Source organism: Sinocyclocheilus grahami, unplaced genomic scaffold, assembly GCF_001515645.1.
Source record: "Sinocyclocheilus grahami isolate Dianchi unplaced genomic scaffold, SAMN03320097.WGS_v1.1 scaffold116.1, whole genome shotgun sequence".
Lineage (NCBI taxonomy): Eukaryota > Metazoa > Chordata > Actinopteri > Cypriniformes > Cyprinidae > Sinocyclocheilus > Sinocyclocheilus grahami.
In genome coordinates, this window is record NW_015505295.1 from 1,696,928 (window position 1) to 1,707,723 (window position 10,796).

The window sequence follows — 10,796 nt, forward strand, 5'->3', positions numbered from 1 at the left end:
GAAAAGTGAAAAGCTAAAGCATTTCAACGATCTGCATAGGCAGAACTGTACCTGATACAAATACTGTATACTTTATAGTTGCTTTCCATATTGAAATAGTTTTATATATAGGCCTATTTAACTTTTTACTAGCTTCATACAAGTGACGGGCACTTTTAAGCTTCGAAACATTTCAGAATTCTGAAGGTTCGCAGCTGTATGTTCATTTTTAATTAATGAATTCAATCAATTAAAATATGCATGCGATGCGTCTATAATACAAAAGGAGAATGATATTTATTGCTTAACTGATCTAGTTAGCCAAACCCTGCCTAATAACACTATAAAACATGAATTTTACAGAACTTTTCATATGTAAAGCTATTCAATTATTTGTACAGTAGATTACATTTAATAGATTACGCATTCATGAAAACATTTGCAATCGCTTTTTGTAAAAGGTGTAGTTATACATTTTTGGGCTGCATGAACAAAGTTTTGACGAGCAGTTGCCATCAGCCTGGTGTTTCGGACACATCGAAACAGTGAATCATTTTATGAAGCAAATGGTTCAGAGATTCATAAAGCTCATGCCTGGAACGCTGGAAGAAAACAAAATCAACGTTCTGCGTGAATGCTGTGTGGCTCAGTAGGTTATGGAACAGAGCTAGATTAGCACTGTTCTGTGACAGGATCTAGGACAAGCATTAAATATGAATGCAGTGTTATTGACCCTTGCGGAGTGTGGGATTACTTTACTTTTAAGGTGAAATGGATTACTTTGAAAGGAAGGTATCTGTATGTTTGCTTGTTCAAACAGAGCAGAAATGCATCTTTACACACAATAAGCTTGATTCTGTCTTCATGTTTTGTTTAGTTTTGTTGGCATTTGAGCAAACTGCCAGCACAGCATCACAATAATAACACGACTTGACTGCTTTATCCTAAAATCAATATCATAACAGATCATTTGCATGCTTCAGTAGTTTTAAAAGAACAGTGTCAGTTACATAACAGCAATGAGCTGAGTGAAGAGTCTTGGCCTTAAGACAGCCAGTGTGCATTGTGAGAGCCAGATGTTTGCAAAACAAACAAAGACTGTGTGAGAGACCGTGTGCTCGAAATGTAGCCTATGTGGTTTGCAGATTTCTGTTGAAGTGGTACATTTTTTAAATATAGCTAATAGCTAATAATAATTTCAAAACTAAAACAATGCATTTGTTCTTTGTTGGCCTTGTGAGACGGTATGATTTTTAAAATAAATTAATATTTGTATTCAGCAAGGATGCATTCAACTGATCAAAAGTGACAATAAATGCATTTGTAATGTTATGCTACTCTTTTGATGCTACTCTTTGAATTCATCAAAGTATCCTGGAAAACATGTATCACGATTTCCACCAAAATATGAAGAGCAGCACAACTGTTTTCAATATTGATAATAATAAGAAAGTTTCTTGCGCACCAAATCAGCATATTAGAATGATTTCTGAAGGATCATGCGACACTGAGGACTGGAGTAATGATAATGAAAATTCAGCCATCACATGAAAAAATTACATTTTAAAATGAATCAAAAATGCAAATTAAAATGCAAATAAATATAACCTTGGTGAGTATACAAGAGACTTCCGTCAAAAACATTTAAAAAATCTTACCAACTCCAAAACCTTTGAATGGTAGTTTATCATCATGTATTAATGTAAACTCATTAGTACAGTCATTCTTGTATGTAATTTTCACTGTTGTTAGTTTTATTCAATCCTCTCTCATGCATGTTAATACAAATGTGTAATCAAGTGAACTTAACTGAACGGAGTTGTTTGAATTAAATAATGTCATGCCAGCTTTATTTGCCATGTGATTGTTCTGCCAGCATACTGCTGGTGAGTGTAACAAAAACTGATCAGGTGCCTTTGAACACAACATAGATGAGTTGAGCGTCTAAATGCCCATGAATAACATGCAAAAGACAGTCATGCTGGTTTATGCCTGCAAAACTATGGGCCAGAGGACACCTGAGGAGACCTGCTGCACAAACCAGCAGTTCATACAACTTGTATGGAAACACTTGATATTGCATTCCATTTTTGAGTGAAACGACATATTCTAAGAAAAAAAAGGGTTTTAGTCACTGAAGTACACACTCATATTCTGATTATATTGCCATGTTGTACAAAAAAAAAAAAAAAACGGGTGTAGAAAAAAATTTCACTCAGAAATTGCTGGTAAATGAAGAAACAGCAAGTAACACATTGAATTAAACATGACATTTTAAAGAAGAAAGACTTAAATACACAAACAATCAGTATAGTATTTTCTTGTCAAATGTACTCTAACAATATTTGTTTTATTTACAATTTCGATAATATATACAGTATGTATATTTTTTATAGTGTAGTATTTCCTTGTAAAACATACTTCGATAATCTTTCACATGAAACTATAATTGCTTGGTTCAATCATTACACAGCATTAAAAAGTGACTATATTGTGTATACACAATAGAAGTATATACAGTATATATACAACACTGTGAGTTTCCAGTGACCTCAGTTGTCCTCCTTCTAGCAACAAAGTTACATAATCTTAATAATTTACATAATACACGTATCTTGTCGTCACAAGCTCAATAAAATCAGTTCACACATGTAAAACTTGAGTAATCCAGCTCAGCTAATGTGTGAGTGAATTTAACCATTTCAGTTGCAAATAGTTAAAACAGTGTTGTTTTCAACTAATAATACATAATACATCTGTATATTACAGTGCAACAAAATTTTTCTCTTTGCTGCATTTGCTCGGTTTGGTTTAATTCAGTTGTGGACTGTGGTTCTACATGTTTGAAACTGGTTTTCTTCATCTACAGTATTAACAGTAGTTATGATTAATCACTAACACTGGCAAAGAATGCAGGTCAATGACAAGGAATTTTGTTTGCATCATTTACATCTACTTTGGTTACCAATATTACAAAAACATATTACTAGAAATGCGTTTAACATGAACCACACTCTCAGAAAACAAAGCTGTCACAAGGGTGGTACCCTAATGCACAAAAGCCAAAAGGTACGTATTAGTACTTTAAAAGTACATATTACATATCAGTACTGCACCAGTAACAGTTTGTAGCCTGCCTTGTTTATGAAAGTATACCTGTGTATTTAAGCCCCCCCTCCCCTTCTTTTTAACAGATTTTTGGACTTTTGTGTGGATTGTGTTGGTGTTTATTGAGGGACTTTATCAAGAAATTACATCTTCTTATAAGAAAGAAAGAGTTCCATTTAGGAACATTTTGAGTCAACAACACCTATTATACAGTATTCACAGGCTTTATGGTTGTTGCAGATTTTATGAGCCAGCAGATGGCGCTGTTGTTGACACTGTGAGGCAGTGAGGCGGAAGCTTCATGAGGCTTCATTTAACCCAGCTCTCCCTAAAATCATATATATCTTATTAAATATGGACAATGACCTTTATTCTAATACATCACCTCAGCAACTGTCCATAAGGGGAAAAGCAGACATTACATGATAAAGTTACAAAATTACGTTGTGCAACAATTTTTACAATCAGATAAAATTACAACAGTGCATATTGGATATATGAATATGAACAGTGTTGGGGGTAACTCATTACAAGTAACGCAAGTTACGTAATCAGATTACTTTTTTCAAGTAACTAGTAAAGTAACGCATTACTTTTTAATTTTTTGAAGAGAATATCTGAGTTAATTTTTCAAATAAGTAACGCAAGTTACTTTTTTATTTTCAATTTATTGATTGACAGCTCTCCTGTCCCCATGTTGAGAGAAATCAGAAGATGTTACTGTAGTTCTAAAATAAATATGAATATGCATGAATTCATCTCAATCACAAAAAAGATTCAGTATTCCTCAAAATGAACAAAAATAATGCAACTCAGAATATGACGCAAACCTGCCATAATTAAACAACACAAATATCCTTTATGTATTTAATACCATTCTATTAACCAAAGTCTTTGCTTCTGACCTTCGATGATCCAGTTCAACCAAACTAATAAGCAAAAATCCTTCTAGACAAACATTTGTGTCTTTTTTTATTGTGTGTTGAAATGTCTTCTTCTGCATTCTACTGTACGGACGTACATGTACTTTCCCTTCAGCCTGAGGCGTATTCATTTCACTTTTGGTGTGAAAACGCTTTTATATTGGCCAAAAACATAACTTTTTTATTTTAAAAACAAACAAGCAAGCCCTGTCCAGATTTAAAATGTAACGCAAAAGTAATGTAACGCATTACTTTCCATAAAAAGTAACTAAGTAACGTAATTAGTTACTTTTTTTATGGAGTAACACAATATTGTAATGCATTACTTTTAAAAGTAACTTTCCCCAACACTGAACACATACATCTGGGTGTCCACAGATATCCTGAAGGCACTCACTCCTTCAACTGAGTGCACTGAGGGAAAGAAATTAATCATGGGCCAGGCCTGTTTCATCTGGCACAGCACTGTCTACGGTAAATAGCGTGATTTTTCAAAGTTCAGTCAGAGTGGGTTCATTCTCAGCATGGCTGCAATACTTGGCCCTTGCTGGATGTGTATTTTTGTGGCACTAAGACAACTGGTTTGACGGTTTGTTGCCATTAAATGGAAAATATCTGTGGCACTTTTGAAGAGTCTCACGACACGACATATTTGCAATACTTTTGTGTACATGTAATTTGAAGGAAAATGTAGTTGAAGCATTTTCTGGGAAAGAGAGCAATAACATTAACCAGAAAACATGAGAACAATACACAGAAATGTTTCCATAGTTCAGATTTCCATTTGCTTTGTCAAATAGGGAAACCAGCACGTAAGTCATGAGTTGATAGTTGATCATGAATGCACACTGCATCTTTTCAAAATTGTTCTCAATAGAAATAGATGTAGGTGATAGAAATGGGTGTAGAAAGTTTATTCCTGTGCTTTGATACAGTTTTATTGGCATCCTATCATATATTAAGTGAGCCAATTACACTGTCCAGACACTTTTATTCAGGATTTCTGTCCGTAAAAGGCTAAGATTAAGTATTTTCTCATGAACGATATACAGTATGTGATGGCATCACTAATGAAAGACAAGTACTTATTTTTCTCCAGTCTGGATTCTGTACTTTTGATTAGTTCTGAAATTACGATTCTGAATATTGAATATTGAATAGATGAGTATTGTATACATAAGAATTTCAATATACATTTTAAATTCCTATATTATGCAAGCACTGCCTAATGCAACATCTGTGTTAAAATGATCTTTAGTCGATTTCTTTTTAATTATATTGACACGTCAGGATGTTTTGGGCTATAGGTCATATCTAGCACAGATGCTGAGGGGAAAATGTAATTGGCTGTTGGGCATTCAAAAGTGCAGCTTTAAGCTTCCTTCAGCCGTTTGGGAGCTCAGTAAGATCAAATCAATTAAACAAATATAGATATTTTTACTTTAACAGTGTGTTCTCACTGCCAAAAATATCATTGCATACGCTGAAAAAATTCTTGTGCCACTGGTTTTGTAAATTTTTTGATTTATGTTAATCTTATACTCTTTTCTCAGCATCTTCCTCATGCCTAACATTCTAATAAAGGTTTCCAGTAACAAGCATAAACCAGTCCAACCAGTGCCCACGACCTTAAACCAGTACTCTCATGACAGTAACTGAGCTCATGTAATCAAAACTGAAAGTATTACCTTGGTTGGTGTATATAAATGTCATAGTAAGACAGAGACACAGAGATCATCATTTCGTCTTTGACTCTCAAGGAAGATGCATCTCTTTTAAACCACTGAATGAATGAACGAACCCGTGAGTATTACAGTATATTGTCTTAATCTGAGTTATGTTTTGAACAGTTTTATGCATTTAAAAGTGAACCATGTTCTACTCTTTTAATTTGATAAATATTTTGTTTTAACAGACTCTTTTGTAAACAGAATGCATTATCAAATATGAAAAGCAATATCTTTGATACACAAATCCTGATCATGCACCCTCCATCTAGCCTTAGTATATATTCCATAAGTAGACAAATAATCTATTTTGAAAGATGTTGAAAGATTAAATGTATATTATAACTGTCACGAATTCAGTCCATGGACTTCTGTTTATTCACCGCCAGAGGTCACCCTTTCTATTACATTGACTCTCGCACTACACAAACTGTTGCATAGCACCCCGGACTACATTTCCCATCATTCTTTGCACAATTTGCACACTGCCCTGATTGCACTCATTGCACACAGCTGTTTCTAATTACCTCATTCACTATATAACACCCACTCTAACCACATTTCTCTGCTGAGTATTGTTTAGCCTGTACCCCTTTCCGAGTCTCTGTGTTTTCCGTGTTTTGCCTTGCCTGTTTTTGCGGTTTTCGATCTTTGCCTGTTTTCTTGGATTTCTCTCTCTTGTCTCGCCCCTTGGATTCTGTCTGCTGATCGGTGACCTACGCTAGCCCTAGGACTATTCTTGTGTTTTGCCCGCCATATACCTGTTTGCCATTGTTTTGACCCTGCCTGTGTACTACGTCTCCTTAATAAAGCCTGCAGATGGATCCACATGTCTCATGTCTTGTCAGCCCCGTTACAATAACTTTAAATGATATTCAGATATGTCTTACAATCAACATTATTATTAAATATTACCCCATAGAAAACTGACAGATTCTGAAGCAAGAGATGGAGGACCCTAATAAAAGCAGTGGCATTCAAAATGAGGATAAAGAAGAAGAAACTGATGGTATAGATATAAATTCATTATTTCATTATTGAATGTGTTCATACTTTATATCACTTAATAGGATCCCCTTCTATTTGTTTCTGAAGTTTTGAAGTTAATGAATAATTATGTATTATTTGTGTAAGCCTAATGATGAGTTTCCATTTACACCTGGTTCAGATTTATTTCTAACACCTGTTTAAAAACAAAATGTCTCAAAACCTGACATTATATTTTCTATTCTGTTCAGTGACAGTGGCAGACAAATTTCACTTTACCTTTAACAAATGCATTGAGCCATAAAGTCTTGAACAAAAATTCGCCCTCCTCCAGGTCACATTAGATTCACTGATGTCGGGCCGCACTCGGTGCGCTTAGAATGGGGAGATCCAGATGTGACTGCAAATGCACAACAAAAATTCCAAATCGAATGGAAGAATGAAGAAACAGACTGTACTAAAACAACACATACAAATCATTTTGAGATCAAACAACTTTCACCTGGCACAAGATATAACATCACAGTAGTGGCAATTGAGGACAACAGCAAGAAGAGTTTCTCTGCATCTGTGTGTACAGGTAAACTTATTGCAAACTGCTTACATTTGTCATGTAATTATGATAAATGGTGGGGAAGTCGTGGCCTAATGGGTAGAGAGTCGGACTCATAACCCAAAGGTTGTGGGTTCGAGTCTTGTACCAGCAGGGATTGTAGATGGGGGGAGTGAATGTACAGCGCTCTCTCCCACCTTCAATACCACGACTGAGGTGCCCTTGAGCAAGGCACAGAACCGCCAACTGCTCCCCAGGTGCCGCAGCATAAATGGCCAAATCACTGCTCCGGGTGTGTGTTCACTGCTGTGTGTGTGCACTATAGCATTTCCTTTTATATTTGTCACTGTGCATAGATTGGCTAAGAAAATGGGGCTGAAATTGAATCAAAATCTACTTTTTCTCAAAATTTTATGTTAAATGTACTTTTTTTTCTAATGTACTTTTTCTCTAAATCTAAAATCTAGTGTTTTTCTGGGTTTTGCAAGCAAGGATAAAAATGATCAGTTCTCGTAATAGCTTACGAAAGTAAGCTAGTAAATTACTATGGGTTGTTATTTTTCATTCTTTGAATATCATCACAGGTCGTCATTTTTTTAAAGATTACAGAGATTACAAGAATTTATCTCGTGCTCTGATCTTGACAAATCTGGAAATATCTTAAAACGTTAAGATAACAACAAAGCAAACTTTTTAGGCTAAATAAATTCATGAAACTATAGTTAAAATAGCAGTTTCAGTAGCTTAAAAACATTTACTTTGACAAACCCTTTCATACTAGGCTCCTATTTAAGCAATATCTAACAAGCAAGAGTGCTGTTGGCATAAGGCAACGAAACAAAACATAGAGCACTACACGAGTGATCTTAAAAGTAAAATCCAAAATCTAAGAATGGAACAAGGAAGGCACAGGATAAATGAAGCAATAAATCAATTCATCGATGGCTTGTCAAGCTCCACGAATGAGCAACTGTACTTTCTCAAATGGATGAAAATGAATTTGGATCATCTAACAAAAAAACACCTGTCCAGGCTTGAGGAACAATATAGAGAGGTATGTAGAAATAAAGAAGACAGAATAAGATCCACAGAAGATATAGAATGTCTCAGAGATCTGGATAATCAGTTTGCCAACAGCTCTTTAGGAGTTCAGCACTTCATGAGAGAGTTAAGCCAACTCTACGAGTCTGCACACCCTTCCCTTAAAAAACTGCCAGAAATTTGTGCTCAGTTGATGCTGAATGGATTTCCTCTAGAACTTATTGATGGAGATACATCAAATATTCCCATGACATGGATTAGAGATGTGCTTATGGCACTTAACAAACTGACATCACCTCACAACAGAATACGAGTTGTGACCGTTTTAGGAGTCCAAAGCACTGGGAAGTCAACTCTCCTCAACACAATGTTTGGAGTTCAGTTTGCTGTCAGCAGTGGCAGATGCACGAGAGGCGCTTTCATGCTTCTAATAAGCGTATCTGAGGAATTCAGATCAGAGCTTCAATGTGACTATATCCTTGTAATCGACACAGAGGGATTAAAATCTCTAGAGCTGTCGAAACTAGCTGATAGTTATGAGCATGATAACGAACTTGCTACTCTGGTTGTTGGACTGAGCAGCATTACAATTGTCAACATTGCCATGGAAAATGCTACAGAAATGAAAGACACTCTGCAAATTGTTGTCCATGCATTTCTCCGCATGAAGGAGGTGGGGAAAAAGCCCTGTTGTCATTTTGTGCATCAAAACACTGCAGATGTTGCTGTGCGTAAAAAGATCGTGAGAGAGAAAAATATTTTCTTGGACCAGCTAGATGCAATGACTCAAATAGCAAAAAAAAAAAGGCTTATGGTATGTGACTTAATTGTAAATAAATGTGAAACATTTATTAGACATAAGACAAGTGCAAAATCAGACTTCAACAGCACTGACATAGAAGAACTGTTGTGCTTAATTGACAAACAACTGAAAACTTCCCAGGATCCACAGATAAACCCTGAAATTGAAGCATCTCTCAAGATCCACATCTGCGGGATTGCAGCAAGAGATTTTCAGAAAATCCACGATGACTACATACAGAGTAATGATGCTTTGAAATCTCTTGAAAGTTTCAAGGAGCAATGGTTAGCTGACTTTAAAGACCTCTATTACCAGCGAGACCAGTGTCAGAAGAAGGCAGAGATGTGTGCCATGAAATGCTTCGTCCTGCCGTGATGGAATACATCCAGAAACGTCTTGGGCCTGACATTGTGGACGAAATGTTGAAAAGTGAAAGAGCCATTGATTTTAGCACACGGACATTTTTCCAGTGTTCGCTTTTAAAAGAGCTGCTTCAGCATGACGACTTCAACAATATTTGTGAGTATGTGCTAAATTATGAGAAGTTTGTAACTGAGTGGATTTTAGAGAAGATCACTGAACATTTTTCAAAGGAAGACGCCTTTCTCAAGTTAGAAATTGAGCATTTGAACGTTATCATCAACAAAATCAATGAAGCTGTTGTAAGTGCAGAGAGAGAGACAGATATCTTCCGTAGCAAAGACGGTGGAGATGAAACAAACATCCACAGTTTTGTAACCAAAGTCTTCTCATATCTTGATAAAGAGTTGGTCACACCAACTGGCACCCTCAATGCAACTTTGACTTTAAACAATTCTAATCCTGCTGAGTTTGCAGATTGCCTTAAATCATCAATAGACAAAATGCATCAGACATTAGAAGATCAGCTACGCAGTGTAAGTGATGTGAGATATAAGCTAACCAGACTCTCAGTGAACAAACCTCAAGAGGAGCTCTTCAGCAGAGTGTTTGGCTGTGGGAAAATGTGTCCATTCTGCAGTGTGCCTTGTGAAGCTGGTGGAAAAGACCATACTGAACATTTTGCCTCAGTTCATCGGCCAGAAGGTATTGGTTACTACAGCTGGGTTGACACAAACAAATTAGTCCCTGACATATGCTCATCTCTTGTCGCTAGCGAAAAACGATTCCAGTGTAAAGACACAGGACATGAGTGGCATCCATATAAGGAATACAGAGAGATCTATCCTGACTGGAGGATACAGCCTGACGATACTATTGAAGCCACTGACTTCTGGAAGTACATCTTTACGAAGTACAACACGAAATTTGCTGAGAGATACGATTTAAAACCAGCTGACATACCTCCTGATTGGCATAGCATCTCTGTACATCAGGCAAATGAATGCTTGGATGTTAAATTCTTATTGAAATCACCCCCCAAAAAAGACGATGATCCATTTCACATTCTATGTTCACAGGCTCAATGACCAGGGTGTCACTTCGCAAAAGCATTGTAAGCCCAAGTAGATTGTAGAACTGTTGCCACCAATGGGGTTATGGGAATTTATAATATTGCACAGCAGTTTTCCTTTAGGTAACTAGTTTTTGCTAAATGAAAATCAGTTGAGGAAAAAAAGCCTTGGAATCAAAAATAAAGCTTTCAGTTTTTAGTGCATTGTCATCTATTACAGTATGTAACCACAATATTGATTAAC

The 10,796-nt window shown here is 36.0% G+C and overlaps 1 pseudogene; it reads left to right on the forward strand.

Annotated features, from left to right (window-relative positions):
* Positions 1–6,719: 6,719 nt before the first annotated feature.
* Positions 6,720–10,568, forward strand: LOC107589486 (interferon-induced very large GTPase 1-like; annotated as a pseudogene).
* The last annotated feature ends 228 nt before the right edge of the window (positions 10,569–10,796 follow it).